Raw genomic sequence first — 17,174 nt, 5'->3', positions numbered from 1 at the left:
CATAGTCGTTAGACAGCTTGGTGTAAGTTTCAATCTCTGACCCAACCATCTTGAGCTCATAGTACTCATTCTCAAGCTTGTGGATGTCATCCCGGTGACAGTATTCATCCTTAATCATATCCTTGAAATCCTCCCACGCAGTAGCATTTGCAGTTTCCAATCCAAACATCTGAATCTGCGCCTTCCACCAAGAAAGTGCGCTTCCTTCAAGCGTAGCAGTAGCAAATTTCACCCAATTTGCAGGGGGACATTCGCAAACAGCAAAAACAGCTTCAATTTTCTCAATCCAATGCAGAAGACCTATGGCACCCTCAGTGCCGTTGAAAGGGAGAGGCTTGCAATCCATGAAAGTTTTGAAAGTACACACTGGTGGTTGCGCAGGTGCATGCTGACCTATAGGGTGAGAAGCGAAACGTATAGACTTAGAGGCGAAAAGACGATGTGGCGGTAGGATCTAAACATCCTAAAACAACGAGCTTACCTATAGGGTGAGCTGCGAAAGCTGCAGCCACTGTGTTGAGTAGGTTAGTGAACTGAGCCTGAGTCATGTTGATGTTTCCCCTTCCACGTCCACTCATTGTCTTCATAACCAGAAAACACAGTATGAGTGTGATGCCGTAGTGTAACGAGAATGAGATAGAAGAGAGAGAGGTGTATCTATCTAATTAGGCACACTAGTACATATAGTATAACAGGAAACATAAAGTAAGCAAACAAGTAAACACTGGTCCGAGCTATGAGGTCAAAAGTGCTGAGCCTTGCACTTGGAGCGTAGTGTCGTTACGAGTCACGGGTTATAGTCTGGTTTTCTCCAAAAAGATTTTCCCCTTTTTAAAACCAAGTTCACTATAACCAATGGCTCTGATACCAATCTGTCACACCCCCAAAATCCACCTGCGGATGACACCCGCTTCGAGGGCGTGACTGACCAGGATCCAGCCACCAATTATACTGAATAATTAAGTTGATAACAAAAGTAATACTTACTAACCATAAGATTAGCAAATATCCAGTTCAGGGTTTAAGGTTTTAAGTTCAAACAGTTAATAAGTAGCGGAAGCATAAGTAAAGTAGTTTAAACAAAGTTCATAGTTCAAAATAAGGTAACACCCAACACAAGGGTGAACAGACACTACACGTTCCCAAGCAGCAAGCTCCTTCGTCACGGGTTACCTGCAAAGCATGCAGTAAGGGGTCAACAATAATGCTGAGTGAGTTCACTAGTTGTCCAGTTTTTAATTACCAAAAACTTGTTTCACCGGTTAATTTATCCGTTTATACATGCCATGGGGAGCTACCCCAAAAGTTAGCGACTAAACTGTTTTTCCAATACCGAACACTAGGTAACCGTTGCGTTTCCGCAGGATGCCCCGATGTCAATGTTCTATCATCATTGACGGATGCCTGAGTACATTAGTTCACGACCGATCCCAAACCAGGGCACGGTGTGAGGCTGGTAAACACCTAAATAGCGCTATCAACTAATAACCCGTTCGCCTGACCCCGGCGACTAATCGGTATTTGTAGTAGGGACTTGAGTGATAGAGTTTCGTTTAGTGCCGTTAGTTGCAATCCGTATAAACAGTAATTAACCAAAAGGTTTCCCAATACCAGGGAAGGAAAAGTAAGTTTTATTCCCAATAACTAGGGAAGGTATGTAAATGGTATCCCCTTTACAAGGGGATAGGGTTGTTTTAGTCTCGTGTCCCAAACCACCGGGACGCATGCTTTTAAGTTGTGAACTCACCTTGGGTTGCTCGGTAGGTTTAGGTTACTTGTCAATCACGTTGGTCACCACGTCCTAACATGGTTACCGGTATAGGTCAGGTTCGGTGTACAAGCATTCACGTAAAACACATACAGGTACGTAACATGCATACAAGTAAACAGTCATGGGGTTACTGGGCCGGCCTAAACAATTAAGCAGTCAACAGCAACACATAATCCAGTCAACAGATAGCCCAAGTTAAACACATATTGGCCCAATAACCAAAGTGGACAGCCCAGTCGCAACCAGCTGGTCTCGAGTCGCAACCAGGTGGTTTCGGCTTGTCACGTTATGGTTGCGAGTCGCAACCGTGGTCTCGAGTCATCATGCTGTAGTTGCGAGTCGCAACTGTCGTAATCTCGAGTCGCAATCGTGTGGTTTCGAGTTGTCACGCTTTGGTTGCGAGTCGCAACGGCGTGGTCTCGAGTCGTAATGCCGTGGTTGCGAGTCGTAATGCCGTGGTTGCGAGTCGGAAACTGTCATTTTCACGCACACGTGATGATGCAGATATGACAGTCCAATTTGTACATATGAAATCAGACCCAGATTAGGAAACTACCAATAAGGTTTCTACAAACACTTTTCCTAAACTGCCTATTAGTAAACATAGATCAAACTTTGCCATTTTTGAGTCTTCAAACCACATTCAAACAAGTTCATCTTACATTCATAGTTTTCTAGGGTTTTCATGTCACATATAACCATGTTTTTATGAACCAAAATCATATGTTTTAACAAGATTAACATGGCAAGAACAAAGAACATACAATATATAGCCTAAATCTTATGTTTAACATTATCATTTTGCAAGAAACAATGAAGCATAGTGTGTTTAGCCATAATCATCCTTAGACTACCATTTGTTAGTCATTTTGAACATGTCATCAAGCATTCAAACATAGTGGTTTACTCATAATGCCAAACTTCACAAAACATCCTAAAAAAATCATGCATAACATTGCTAACCAAGCATTCTAGTTCATGAACATTTCATAAATCATAAAGTTAACACTAACCGGTTATGAAGAAGAAGAAGGAGCCGAAAGAAAGGAAGAAAATAAGAGAAGATGAAGTGTCCGAGTGATCCGAGATTTCTTGACCGAGATTCCTACCTATTGCTCCAAGCTTGAACCGATTTTTGGAGAAGAGAAGTGATGTTTGTAGTGGGTTTCTAGTGAGAGAGTTTAAGGAGTGTTTGTGTGTGTAAAATGAAAGAAGTGGGGAAAGGTGGGATTATATACAAGGTTCCAACATAGGCTAAGGGTTTCGGCCCAAACCGGTTACGGCCCAAAGGCCCACTCGGGACCAAGCGGCCCACTCGCAACCGGGTGGTTGCGAGTCGTGGTCTCGGGTCGTGATTTCGGCTCTCATATATATATATAATACATACATACATCACATATCATGCACAAAGGTCACGTTTTCATTTAATAATAATTATATACACAAATATTACAAGGTGTTCGTTCGGAAAAACCTAGAGTGTCACAAAAAAATTTTACAAAAATTCGACATGACCCGTTCGTAAAACAAACCTTCCCCCTGTTTTTAACATAATAAACTAAACAACATACTACAATCCGTTTGCATTAAACTACTCAACGCAAGACGACAAGCTTTACAAATGTACGACTACTAACAAAGTTGGACAAAATAACAAGTTATGGACCATAAAGATGAACATAAGTTAGCGGAAGCGTTTGGGATAACATGACATGGACACGTGCTCGCTCCATTTCGCCAAGTCGCCTAAGTTGAGGATTTACCTACATTCAACAACAATACTTAAAAGTTAGTCATCACACTTGTTAATTATAATTCCTTTGTTTTAGTTCCATCCGCATATGAGCTTTCATCTTTTTTTTCACATTCGACTACCCAAATACTTGGGTATGGCATAAACACTCTCAATAAGAGTTAAGCATACACATTCGACTACCCAAATACTTGGGTTTGGCATAAACACTCTCAATGAGAGTTAAGCATACACATTCGACTACCCAAATACTTGGGTTTGGCATAAACACTCTCAATGAGAGTTAAGCATACACATTCGACTACCCAAATACTTGGGTTTGGCATAAACACTCTCAATGAGAGTTAAGCATACACATTCGACTACCCAAATACTTGGGTTTGGCATAAACACTCTCAATGAGAGTTAAGCATACACATTCGACCCGTTTAGTTGGGTCATTTGCTTTCAACATAAATTCTTCTTTCTATCCGTATAACGGATTAAACTTCTAGCATTCGTTATAGCATTCAAAACCACCCATTCGAAACGGATGGTAGCATTATTCTTATTCGACTTGTTCAACTAGAACCGGTCGACTCGCATAGCTTATCATAACCTTCGTTAGCATAACCAAATCCGCAATGGATTTGCTATTTCGCATTTGTTACAACGTAACTTCTAAACCCTCTTTGATATAATTCCTTACATCTAAATCAATTTTAATCCACAACGGAAAATACTACGAATTCATATTATAATTAATATTATTCCTAAATCCACTAGTAGAGTAAACGAAGTTCATAAGAACTTACCGGAGTTGTGCGCTCCTATTGCCTTTGCTTGGCTTGATTCTCCTCTTTTCTTTGACCCTATAAGGTGCATCACATTCACGTTTAGCTTTCACATTATACATTGCTTTTACGCATTTACATCGTTACTATAACGTTCATTATTCGTATTCATATTTCATGCCATCATTAGATCATTAAAACTACAATTTCTCATGTTCATTCATAACCAATTCGGCTCAAGCATTTCATCGAACACCTTATGTGCGTACAATCTTAACTAGCACCATATACAAGCATAGCAAACGCATCTCTACCAAGTAATTTTAAAATCATGGCAATACATCTCAAACACATAAATTCCTCAAATATTCAGATTATTATAACATCATTATGCATATATTAACCTTATCCATCATACTACATCAAGAACAAACACATGCATCATCATCTCTAATCATATCATCACAACTTCAAATGGGTTTTCACTCAAATCTTCATACCAAACTGAAGTCAACATGGTTTCTGGTTCTAGAGATCAATTCAAACTCGAATTTCTCATATTTAACAAAAGAAATCGAAATTGGGTTTGACCCCTTATTCAACAAATCACAATTTCAGAAAATTAAACTTACCACTTCACTAGTTAGGGTTAGATTTTCAGAAAAAGTGGCTCATGCATCAAATTTTTCTTCAAATCGTTGCTCAATTTGTTGCTTCAAGTAGTTAGGGTTTTTGGGTTCCCCCTTCTTCCTCCCCTCGCTCGCACGACACACCCACTGTGTCTTTGTTTTTGTTTTGATTTTTTTCTTAATTAACCTCTTTTGTTCACTAGTTACACCTTTAGCCCTCCCACTTTGAGGGAGTATTTAACTTAAGCCTTTTTACTTAACTAGTTATCATTAAATCATAAATTCCATTAACCAAGTTAATTTCTTTGTTTATTACTTATCATTTTTGGGGTGTTACAAGTCTACCCCCCTTAAAAGAGGTTTCGTCCTCGAAACCTTGCTCATTTCCACGGGACTAAAGTCCTTAACTGGCCGGTCCCTCTACGTAACACAATTCTGAAATATATTCACATATCTTTAAATTCCGAATTCTTGCCTCATATTAGCTCCTTGGTGGTGTTCATCAGTGCACGTTTATTCATTCATTTCATTCAAAATACATACCATGGCAAGAATGCACCCATATTTTGTAAAAAGGGTCTCATTCATGAACATATATATATATAGCTTTACGTCCTATCGTTACTTTCTTAAATCAAGTATAATACTCATATACTTATAATTACACGTATACTACTACATACACACATACATACCTTCATGAATACATACATACTTACATACATACATACATACATACAAGCTTTATTACTTATGCACCTACAACCCCCGCTAACACATACGTACGTACATTCATATATATACACTCATACATCTATTTACATATACCCGAAAACATACTTGCAACATAACTACTATTTCATACTTCACCTTTCGTACTTAACTCGAGATTCGTCATTACACTACGTTTGTTACCGACCTGTACTATGCACATTTAATCCCATTTCTAGTTTCTTTAAAACCTTGGTTTGTTTGACCCATTTATAACAGGTCAATGCATGACCGCTCTCTAACATATCATTTTCATTCATTTGACCTGTTCGTGTTAGGTCATCTCATATTGGAGTATACATTGTACTTACTTCTAATCAGAGCATTCTTACAGCATGTCACTTCATCCTTTTTATATTTAACATCGATGGTTATCTTATTTCATTTCATTCTTTTGTTTTATTTGGTGTTTATTAACCTATAACTCCTTCACAAATTTCTTATTTGTATCAGCATTATACTGTACTTGGATCAAATAATATGACTCGTAAGACCAAAGCTTACATAATTGAGAAAGCTTACATAATTGAGAATTCATAGGGATCTTTGCATTTAATATAATAATAGCCCTAACTTTCATACAATGTATATAACACTTCAATACTTTAGATATGATAACATATTCGTACTCATAAAACCCTCACAAGGTTCTTAATTGGTTTAATTCGTAACATAACGTAACTTTACCCTTTCCGAGATCAACTTCAATTCCTTATGCATCCAATGTTCTCATACTTTTATTACTTTGCTTTCTCAACAGGAACACGTTTAATAACGTTAATGCTCAAACGTATCCATATCGTACATTCGCACATGCTTTTACACGTGCATACATACATACATTCATTCATTCATCCATATATACATATGTGCATACATTTATTCCTACCTTCATACGTACTTACATTCATTCATTCATACTTACATACCTTCATACATTTTTGCATACATGCACACATACTTGCATAAGTGCATATATTCATACATATATATATACATACTTACATACATTCCTGCACCTCTACGTACATGCGTACATTCATACATATCTCTCATACCTTCATGGACGATAATTCTTTCTTCATGCACTTGTCCATACATTCATGCCTACTTACGTACATATCCACATACGTTTATACATTGCTTCATCTCTACATATACACACACTCATGCATACATTCGTACTTATCTACATACGCACCTTCATACATACATGCATTCCTACATCTTTACATACATGTGTACAATCATACATAACCTCATACGTGCATACCTTACTACGTATCTTCACACGTGCACATCTTTCATACATTACTTCATACTTGCATACTTAAACGCGCATAACTTGAACCGCTTACCCGATTAACCTCCCGTTTCTTCCTACATGACCAAAAATTTGGTCCTCTTTCATATGGACTTGAAATCCTACGTCCAGATTAAGAAAATTTTTAATTTATAAAATTTTTGGCTTAATAATCCTGATGAATTATTCGACTCGTTTAATAAGATTTATGCACTATGCCCGAATCTCGCTTGTACTTTTCATGCCTCCTATTTTCACACTAGGACTTCTTTCGTTTTCCACCACAACTATATCCGTGGTGGATCTACCTTGCTAAAATCAAATATTCCACATTTTACCCTTCGGTTCGAAAATTAACGGATTTCCATCCTTACATATCAGTACTTTCGTAATATCATTAGTTTATGTGAGCATACATACGACTGTTCACTTTCTTTCTATTCATACATTAATCGACTTTCGTTAGTAGAATTTTCATATAATGAGACGTTCATTATTAGTTTTCTCGTTTCAAATCCATACAACTAAACTATCATCCATCATAACACGTAATTCGTCTAATACGTAACACATTAACTCTCTACTTGAACAATTGTGTCTAATGACTATCTCATGATATCCCTTTACTGTTGACCTTCAGAAAGTCAATTGTCTCGTTTACATACTTCAAACCTTCGGACATGTATTCATCTAAATATGGTAGGTCATAATAATAATACCCTGCGTCTCTCATACTCGTATTGTACGACATGTACAATTTACGTGGTTCCTCTAAACAATACACATATACATTCACATACACGTATTTTCACATGCTAATGCTCCATGATTCTACAATTAGCAAATTTTATTCGAAACAACTATATAACATAATTTCAACATATACTTTACTAGTTAGCTCGTATGATTCACATTTAGCACATATTCGCCTCTTAATCATACTAAAGCAAATCATTAAATACACAAAAGCATCACTCCATTCATGTACAAGGTACAAGCCTCAAATGCATAATTCTATTAAAGCATACATTCATCCGAATTTTTATACGAATTCCAACTCCACTTTATGCATTCATCATTCATTTCATGTAATTCATTCATTACATTCTACTTTTTATAAATTTTACTTTATCGTCGACGATCTACATGATCTTGCTATAGTTCTTATGACTTGACAGGAACACAATACGGGCATTTCTGAGAAGTATGGAAACTTAAATCATAATTTACAAGCTTCAGTACATCATAGTTCATTAATCCGTATTTACTTCATTCACATTCTCATATTTTAGACTTTACTCATTTTTTTTAAACTTTCAGCATTCATTCGTGTCATTTGACACTTTATTTTTGACTTTTACAAATTTCTTTCCATCGTAACCACTAATTGTGGTTATATATATCATGTTAGGTCTTACATGGACCCTAAGTAAACGTTGAAGTGGCTTTCGAAAAGTACTTTTGGCTAAAACATGAAAAACATAAAAAATCTGGCGGACCAGCTTAACACAACATCATGTTTCCGTTTAACACAAATCATAGGCTTTCCATATAACACATACTTCGACCTTTGTTTACTACACTTGTAATCGTGCAATTCAAAATCTTGATCATCTAAGGCTCATTTTTCAACTTATGTTATTCACATCATTACCTTTAATTCTTTATGAATTCTTTTTCATTATGATCACGGATTGTGGTCATAAGTATCTTATCATCATGCTTATAAGGACCCTATGCTATCATCTAATGGTCTTTTGAATCACACGGAACTCCCAAACATAAATACAATAAAATAAAAGAATTTTTTTTTATTTTACGGATCACATTTGTAAAGGCCGTCGGCGACGGGTGGTCATACAGTCGGCGACGGGTTCTAGTTATGGGCCGTCGCCCACTTTGTCCGTAGGCAGGAAATTTAGGCGTCGGCTGAATGGGGGCGTCGGCGACGGCATGAGAGCCCGTCGGCGACGGCTTCCCAAATTGCTGAAACGCTGCTGTGTCATTTTTTTTTTGTTACCTTGTCTATTTCCTGTGCATATTTCCAGCCATACGGTTCCCGAATTCTCCGTATGACCTCCGTATCTATTCATCTATAAACTTAGCTTTTATTTTTGCATCCGAAACATATTACATATACCATTATTATTACTGAGAACTTAGCGTATTACCTCATTGGCGATCTTGGAGCGAGCACATTAGCACGAGCCATTTGGTTTGAGTTCGAGCGCTAGGACTCTTGCCCGAATCCCTCAAACCTTGGCTCTGATACCAACTTGTAACGTCCGTTTTTGCGTCTAGGAGAAATGACAACCAAAGACGCTAGAAAACATAAACTTTTAAAATATACGAATCTTTCACAACTCAAAAAGGTAAATTACTTACTAGAGTAATTTAATAGAAATGAAAAATACCAACTTGTAATACATGGTAAAAATTTTTACAAAAATTCGACATGACCCGTTCGTAAAACGAACGTGCCCCCTCTTTTTAACATAATAAACTAAACAACATACTACAATCCGTTTGACATTAAACTACTCAAAGCAAGACGACAAGCTTTACAAATGTACGACTACTAACAAAGTTGGACAAAATAACAAGTTATGGACCATAAAGATGAACATAAGTTAGCGGAAGCGTTTGGGATAACATGACATGGACACGTGCTCGCTCCATTTCGCCAAGTAGCCTAAGTTGAGGATTTACCTACATTCAACAACAATACTTAAAAGTTAGTCATCACACTTGTTAATTATAATTCCTTTGTTTTAGTTCCATCCGCATATGAGCTTTCATCTTTTTTTTTCACATTCGACTACCCAAATACTTGGGTATGGCATAAACACTCTCAATAAGAGTTAAGCATACACATTCGACTACCCAAATACTTGGGTTTGGCATAAACACTCTCAATGAGAGTTAAGCATACACATTCGACTACCCAAATACTTAGGTTTGGCATAAACACTCTCAATGAGAGTTAAGCATACACATTCGACTACCCAAATACTTGGGTTTGGCATAAACACTCTCAATGAGAGTTAAGCATACACATTCGACCCGTTTAGTTGGGTCATTTGCTTTCAACATAAATTCTTCTTTCTATCCGTATAACGGATTAAACTTCTAGCATTCGTTATTGCATTCAAAACCACCCATTCGAAACGGATGGTAGCATTATTCTTATTCGACTTGTTCAACTAGAACCGGTCGACTCGCATAGCTTGTCATAACCTTCGTTAGCATAACCAAATCCGCAATGGATTTGCTATTTCGCATTCGTTACAACATAACTTCTAAACCCTCTTTGATATAATTCCTTACATCTAAATCAATTTTAATCCACAACGGAAAATAGTACGAATTCATATTATCATTAATATTATTCCTAAATCCACTAGTAGAGTAAACGAAGTTCATAAGAACTTACCGGAGTTGTGCGCTCCTATTGCCTTTGCTTGGCTTGATTCTCCTCTTTTCTTTGACCCTATAAGGTGCATCACATTCACGTTTAGCTTTCACATTATACATTGCTTTTACGCATTTACATCATTACTATAACGTTCATTATTCGTATTCATATTTCATGCCATCATTAGATCATTAAAACTACAATTTCTCATGTTCATTCATAACCAATTCGGCTCAAGCATTTCATCGAACACCTTATGTGCGTACAATCTTAACTAGCACCATATACAAGCATAGCAAACGCATCTCTACCAAGTAATTTTAAAATCATGGCAATACATCTCAAACACATAAATTCATCAAATATTCAGATTATTATAACATCATTATGCATATATTAACCTTATCCATCATACTACATCAAGAATAAACACATGCATCATCATCTCTAATCATATCATCACAACTTCAAATGGGTTTTCACTCAAATCTTCATACCAAACTGAAGTCAACATGGTTTCTGGTTCTAGAGATCAATTCAAACTCGAATTTCTCATATTTAACACAAGAAATCGAAATTGGGTTTGACCCCTTATTCAACAAATCACAATTTCAGAAAATTAAACTTACCACTTCACTAGTTAGGGTTAGATTTTCAGAAAAAGTGGCTCATGCATCGAATTTTCCTTCAAATCGTGGCTCAATTTGTTGATTCAAGTAGTTAGGGTTTTTGGGTTCCCCCTTCTTCCTCCCCTGGCTCGCACGACACACCCACTGTGTCTTTGTTTTTGTTTTGATTTTTTTCTTAATTAACCTCTTTTGTTCACTAGTTACACCTTTAGCCCTCCCACTTTGAGGGAGTATTTAACTTAAGCATTTTTACTTAACTAGTTATCATTAAATCATAAATTCCATTAACCAAGTTAATTTCTTTGTTTATTATTTATCATTTTGGGGTGTTACAATTTTGTCGTTTATCCGGCGGTCCTTGCCGTTGTCCGACGGGTTCACGGTCAGATCGGGCTTTCGAGTTTTTTTTTTTTTTTGTTTCAGACTCGGGTCAGTGTTTGGTTCAACTCGGTTTGACTCAGTCAAACCGAGTCAACTCAGTCAAAAATCAGTTAACTCGGTTCGGGTTCTGGGTCAAAGACAGTCAACGGGACTCGGTTCAGGCTCTTCGGGACAAAATGGTTCGACTCAGCTTACGGGTCAACTCAACTCGGTCAACCCTAGTTGACTCGGTCAACTCAGTCCGCGGTTCGACGTAAGAGTTTGGTAAAGTCTAACGACGCGATGATTAACTTCGTTATTTTTTTTAAGTTCTTATTATATTACGTGAAACTGAGCTCGACCGATACCTCTAGTGTATATCTATGTTTTATTTTGGCGAACATTTACTATATATTGATTAAATCAATTGAAATATTGTTGAATTTTGACAAAAGAACGACACTTTAGTTGTCAGGGCCGTCCAAAAATCGAGGAAACTATGCCCGTTTTTCGAGAAAAAATCCGTAAAATAAAACGAGTTTTATTATAAAACAAAAACGTACTTTATTGTAAAACAACAAATATTGATATATAGCGACTTTTATAAAACAAGATACAAATATAAAGTTTCTTTCGACGACACTTTACAACTTACGAAAACAAAGATTCGAAAACTTTTTACAACAACAAACATAATTGCTTTGAACTTCGGAAATTCGACGAACCCTTTTATAAAAATAAATATAATTTATATATTTATTCAAACGTAAACTCGAATCCTTTATAAATAAATATAGTATATATATTCATTTCAAACATCGCGTAACACGAATTCATTTTATAAAAATAAATATAGTTTTTATACTTATTTCAAATATCAAACCAAAAACGAATTCTTTTATAAAAATAAACATAGTTTATGTTTATTTCAAACACCAATCGACTTGTATTCTTTTACGAAAATAAGTATAGTTTATATATATACTTATTTCAAACATCGAACAACTCGATGATGCTTTCGCAAAATAAATATAACTCTTATTATTTATTACAAACGCCGACACGGCATATACGTATATTATGGCAAATAGATACAAGACGCAATATATATATACATAATACAAGTTTATTATATATTACTTTCATACGAATATCCCTATATACACACAAACGACTTCTTAAGGCGACAAAGTTTAACTTAGTCATTTTCATTAAGTTCATATACCGTCAAATCGTTCGGTCAACGATTCAGTAGAGCTCGATGACACGTTGATTACTTACCGCATTTAATTAGAAACTTATAAGATATTCCGTGATAGGAATACTGTAGAATGCACGCTAGGGAGTCTCGTCTTGGAAACGACATTGCGAAGTCGTATATAGCTAGCTTTGCACAGGAATATTCAGGTGAGTTCATAACACTACCTTTTTACAGTTTTACATTTTTCTAAATGTTTTCGGGGTGGAAAGACATGCACTTTTTGCAAAGCATACATGAATTTCATATTTCTAAACCATTTTACAAGCAAGTTTTAACTGACACAAACGGTTTACGAAAAGCTTATGTTTTATACCGGTTTTTCAAACAAGCGTATTTTTCAAAATATGCATACACATGAATTCTAGTTTTCTAAACTATGAGAAAATACAAGTACAAAGAGATACAAGAATTGAGAATACAAAATACAAGAAGCACACTTGGTGAGAACGAGTACCAAGTGTGAGGTGATATAAGAATACAAGAAGCACACTTGGTGAGAACGAGAACCAAGTATGATGCATTATGAGAAATGATACGAGAAATCGTGTCACGAATAGGGTACATAAGCACAATTAATCAACAATATACCTAGACCGCAGAACAAAAGGTTAGATCTAACGGGTGTCGGGCAGCCTCACTCTTGGTGAGAACGAGTACCAAGCAGTGCTTTTGTGTCTCAGAATATGCCAACTAGAAAATGCCTAAAGTTTGGTGGCTTCCTATGTCGTGTCACATGTTAATGGCCTTGCAACCCATTAACAACAAGATACATACAGAAATACATGATATATACAAGAATACATGATTTATACAAGATACATACCATGTTTTCATACCAAGTTTCCATATAACTTGACAAGAAAATGATTTTAAATTCGTTTTCTCAACAATACTTCAAAAACCGGTTATTCAAAAAGATTTACTTCAAATCTTTTACAAACAAACTATGAACTCGCTCAACTTTATGTTGATTTTTCGCATGTTTCTTTCTCAGGTTGCATTTCTAAGACAAGGCACGGTTGGAATAGGAGAACCATTGAAGGGTCGAGTACTTAGTGGGCGTTCAGTTTCTAAAAGACTTAGCTTATTTGCTTCCGCTGTGCAATGAAGATACCAGTCCAGTCATGCCAATGCTCTGATTTTCGGGGTGTGACAGATTGGTAGCAGAGCTATAGGTTACAGCGAATTAGGTTTTCTGTAGGAATACCTAGGCTCTAACCTCACTTTTCTCTGGGACTTAGACTATTAAGACGTTGAATACATACAGAACGCCTAGTACTCGAATATGGTCTCCAGCCGTTGCCGAAAAACAAACAATCAAAATTTTGTTTTCAAAAATACGCTAAAGTGGTGTTTTACACACGGTACACGAAACAATTACATACAGTACACAAAACTCTGAGAGTTTAGGGAACATGCATTTAAGACCTTCGGAAACTTATGTTAAAGTTCATTAAAGGTCATCACGTAGGAACCGCGAATATTAACTCGGGCACACACTATTATCCATATTGTCTATGATATTTTGACATCCCGAGCAAGCAACCTATGCATAACGAAGCGCTAGTGCACAGGCATACGTGAAAAATAAGCTATACATCAACGGAGGTTGAAGTACGTCACATACAACTTATGAGGTACGGTCTTTGAAAAGACACGATGGCGCGATTCAGCGATGACGCTAGATCCTGTCAGCACGAAAACTATCGATCAGGAGGCGACGGTTTGGCACGCGGTCCTGCAATGACACGAATCACTCTAGGTAGAAGACGTATGTCTCCGCATTCCCCATATCGCAGTAACGACGAGTACGTTATGTTGACATTCCGTGGTAATGTCACCTAACAACCGGTTATCACACGCAACCCCAGGTAAAGTCCTCAAATTTCTTTTATTGAAATTTCGACTTTCACATTTACTGAGTAGATTTTCGCATCTCTACTCCTCATAATGGCATTGCATCACAATAACTTCTTCATTATAGCGAATGTTCATTTGCTTCATTTCTTGAAAAATGCGTATGTTACGCATGCATCGTTTCTTACGCATGTGGTTTCGTCTCGAATAAGCGTTTCCTCAAAGTTCAAATATTATTTCACTAAATCTAATTATTGACTCATGATTTTAGTGACCCGCATTATTGTAATCGTTGGCTTCTTTGTTATCAAGTCAACACATTTTCTTGAAATTTATTTCCTTTTCAAGTTACATACATGGTTTTTTTTCGTCGTGACCATGCCGAAAGTTTTCTTGTCGATACATGCAATTATTGTCGGTTTGCGCCGAAGTCAAATTCAATTGTTTGAACTTGTTCATTTCACATATTCAATTCAAGACACCATATGATGTATTGAAAACATCATATTCGAATTCATCTTAACAAGCGTTTCATTGTTCTGAGTCGTAGTAGATTTGTTTGGTCTACGACTCCATTAAGCTGTTTGTTAACTTCGACACCTTGTGGTGGCGTTTCACTAAATTGAAGCTTGCGCTAATCTCATGCACGAATTTAATTATCTATTTATTGATTTAGATTAAATCCGCTTCTATTTATTACTGCATTTTCATTTGACTTCAAACACAGGTGATACTTGTTTGATCACCACAATTATTGAATTATTTTTTTGATCACTACGACACCTTGTGGCGTCGGTAGAACTTGCAGCTTGGGCTGATAATGATTGAGCATCTCATGCAAAACTATTTCGTTTGTGCTTGTTGATTCTAAGCTTCTCCCAGCGAATGTTATTGTTTCTAACATTCATTTGCATATTGTAAATGTTTATTTGGAATTCCGTTGGTCGAAATTCCTCTTTTATTGGACCCCTGTTAACTTGGACACACTAGTGACTGTATCAGTAAGCCTCGTTTCCTTTTGACATTATTCATATTTACTTACGCATCACGTAACTCTAAGTAGTTAACGTAGTCTAAATTTCGAGGACGAAATTTCATTAACAGGGGGAGAATGTGACAACCGGTAATTTACGCCCTTAATTACGTGACTAACAGGCGATTTACGTGACATTAAATAGTGTTTTCGACACAAATTAACTTAATTAGGGCCTCAGTAAGCTTAGGAACGTTGATGCGGTCCTACAGTGCGCGTGTGACGATCTGCGGAGATACCGTTGGAAATTAAACGATAATAAACAAAAACCGTACGAAACACTGACGACGCCGACTAATGTTAAATTTTTATTTTACGATATATTTTAGCTTCATAATTAAATTTAGTGACTACAGTTGAAATCGGAGTGAAAAACGGACTAGAAATGACAAACCACACATTTTACGCGATTCAACGCGACTGACAGACAAACGCATCTAATAAACGACTTACGGTTTAATTTTTAGTGCGTTCGACACTAATATTTTAATTTAAGACATTACGTATAGTTTGGGATGCGAAAACGGGTCTCGTAGAAAATTACGGGCCATTAAACACGGGATTGGGCTTGTGGGCCTTGGGCCCAAGCCCAAAACCCACAAACTAAACCTACCCATACAAGACTAAGAAAACCCTAAATCCCATTTTTGTTCAGCCGCTACCTCTCTTACTCTCCCTCTCACCTTGTCTGCAACTCAAGAATTAAACATACACACACACTGTATACACTTCACCTTCATTACCTTTTTTTTGAAGAAACCCTAACTTCTCAAACAACATACACAGCCACACCCTTCAATCACTAGTCGACACACCATCCCCCCCTTTCACTCCCTGCTTCCTCCGATATGGTTCCGGCAACCGGAATAACACCGGCCGACACTACTGGTACATGCAAACACTCGCACACCAGGAATACTCTGCTCTCTCTCTCGAAAATCCGACCAACAGGAGCCGCAGATCAGCGAGCTCCGGCGACTCCTTCTACCGGCGACGAGCACACACGACCTCTACTCCTTATCTGCTGACATCTGCCTCTAGCAAGAGAGAGAACCGGTGGAGCGTGGTGGCGCGTGGCGGCATGGCGTAGCGGCAGTCGGTGTTGCAGAACCGACGGGTTCTGTCCGGTAAACAGATTTTAGCCGTCATTTATTTTTTTTTTTGATCTGTAAAGAATCATGACTTTCGGCTCGTTACGACTTGATTCAGGTATGGATGGTGTTAGACGGCGATGGTCCTTGTCTTTATCCGACGGATTTTGTCGTTTATCCGGCGGTCCTTGCCGTTGTCCGACGGGTTCACGGTCAGATCGGGCTTTCGAGTTTTTTTTTTGTTTCAGACTCGGGTCAATGTTTGGTTCAACTCGGTTTGACTCAGTCAAACCAAGTCAACTCAGTCAACATTCAGTTAACTCGGTTCGGGTTCTGGGTCAAAGACAGTCAACGGGACTCGATTCAGGCTCTTCGGGACAAAATGGTTCGACTCAGCTTACGGGTCAACTCAACTCGGTCAACCCGAGTTGACTTGGTCAACCTGAGTTGACTCGGTCAACTCAGTCCGCGGTTCGACGTAAGAGTTTGGTAAAGTCTAACGACGCGATGACTTCGTTATTTTTTTTA

The 17,174-nt window shown here is 37.4% G+C and overlaps 1 long non-coding RNA gene across 1 annotated transcript; it reads right to left on the bottom strand.

Moving 5' to 3' along the window:
* Positions 1-3,377: 3,377 nt before the first annotated feature.
* On the bottom strand, positions 3,378-11,178 carry LOC110892055. Its single transcript, XR_004873148.1, has 4 exons — positions 11,045-11,178; positions 10,434-10,490; positions 4,319-4,375; positions 3,378-3,534 (listed from the first exon to the last, which is right to left on the bottom strand). It is a non-coding gene; the product is annotated as an uncharacterized LOC110892055 (long non-coding RNA).
* Positions 11,179-17,174: the final 5,996 nt, after the last annotated feature.

This window comes from Helianthus annuus, chromosome 11, assembly GCF_002127325.2.
Source record: "Helianthus annuus cultivar XRQ/B chromosome 11, HanXRQr2.0-SUNRISE, whole genome shotgun sequence".
Taxonomy (NCBI): domain Eukaryota; kingdom Viridiplantae; phylum Streptophyta; class Magnoliopsida; order Asterales; family Asteraceae; genus Helianthus; species Helianthus annuus.
Note: the sequence above shows the minus strand (reverse complement) of the source record. Positions and strands in the feature narration are given on the sequence as shown.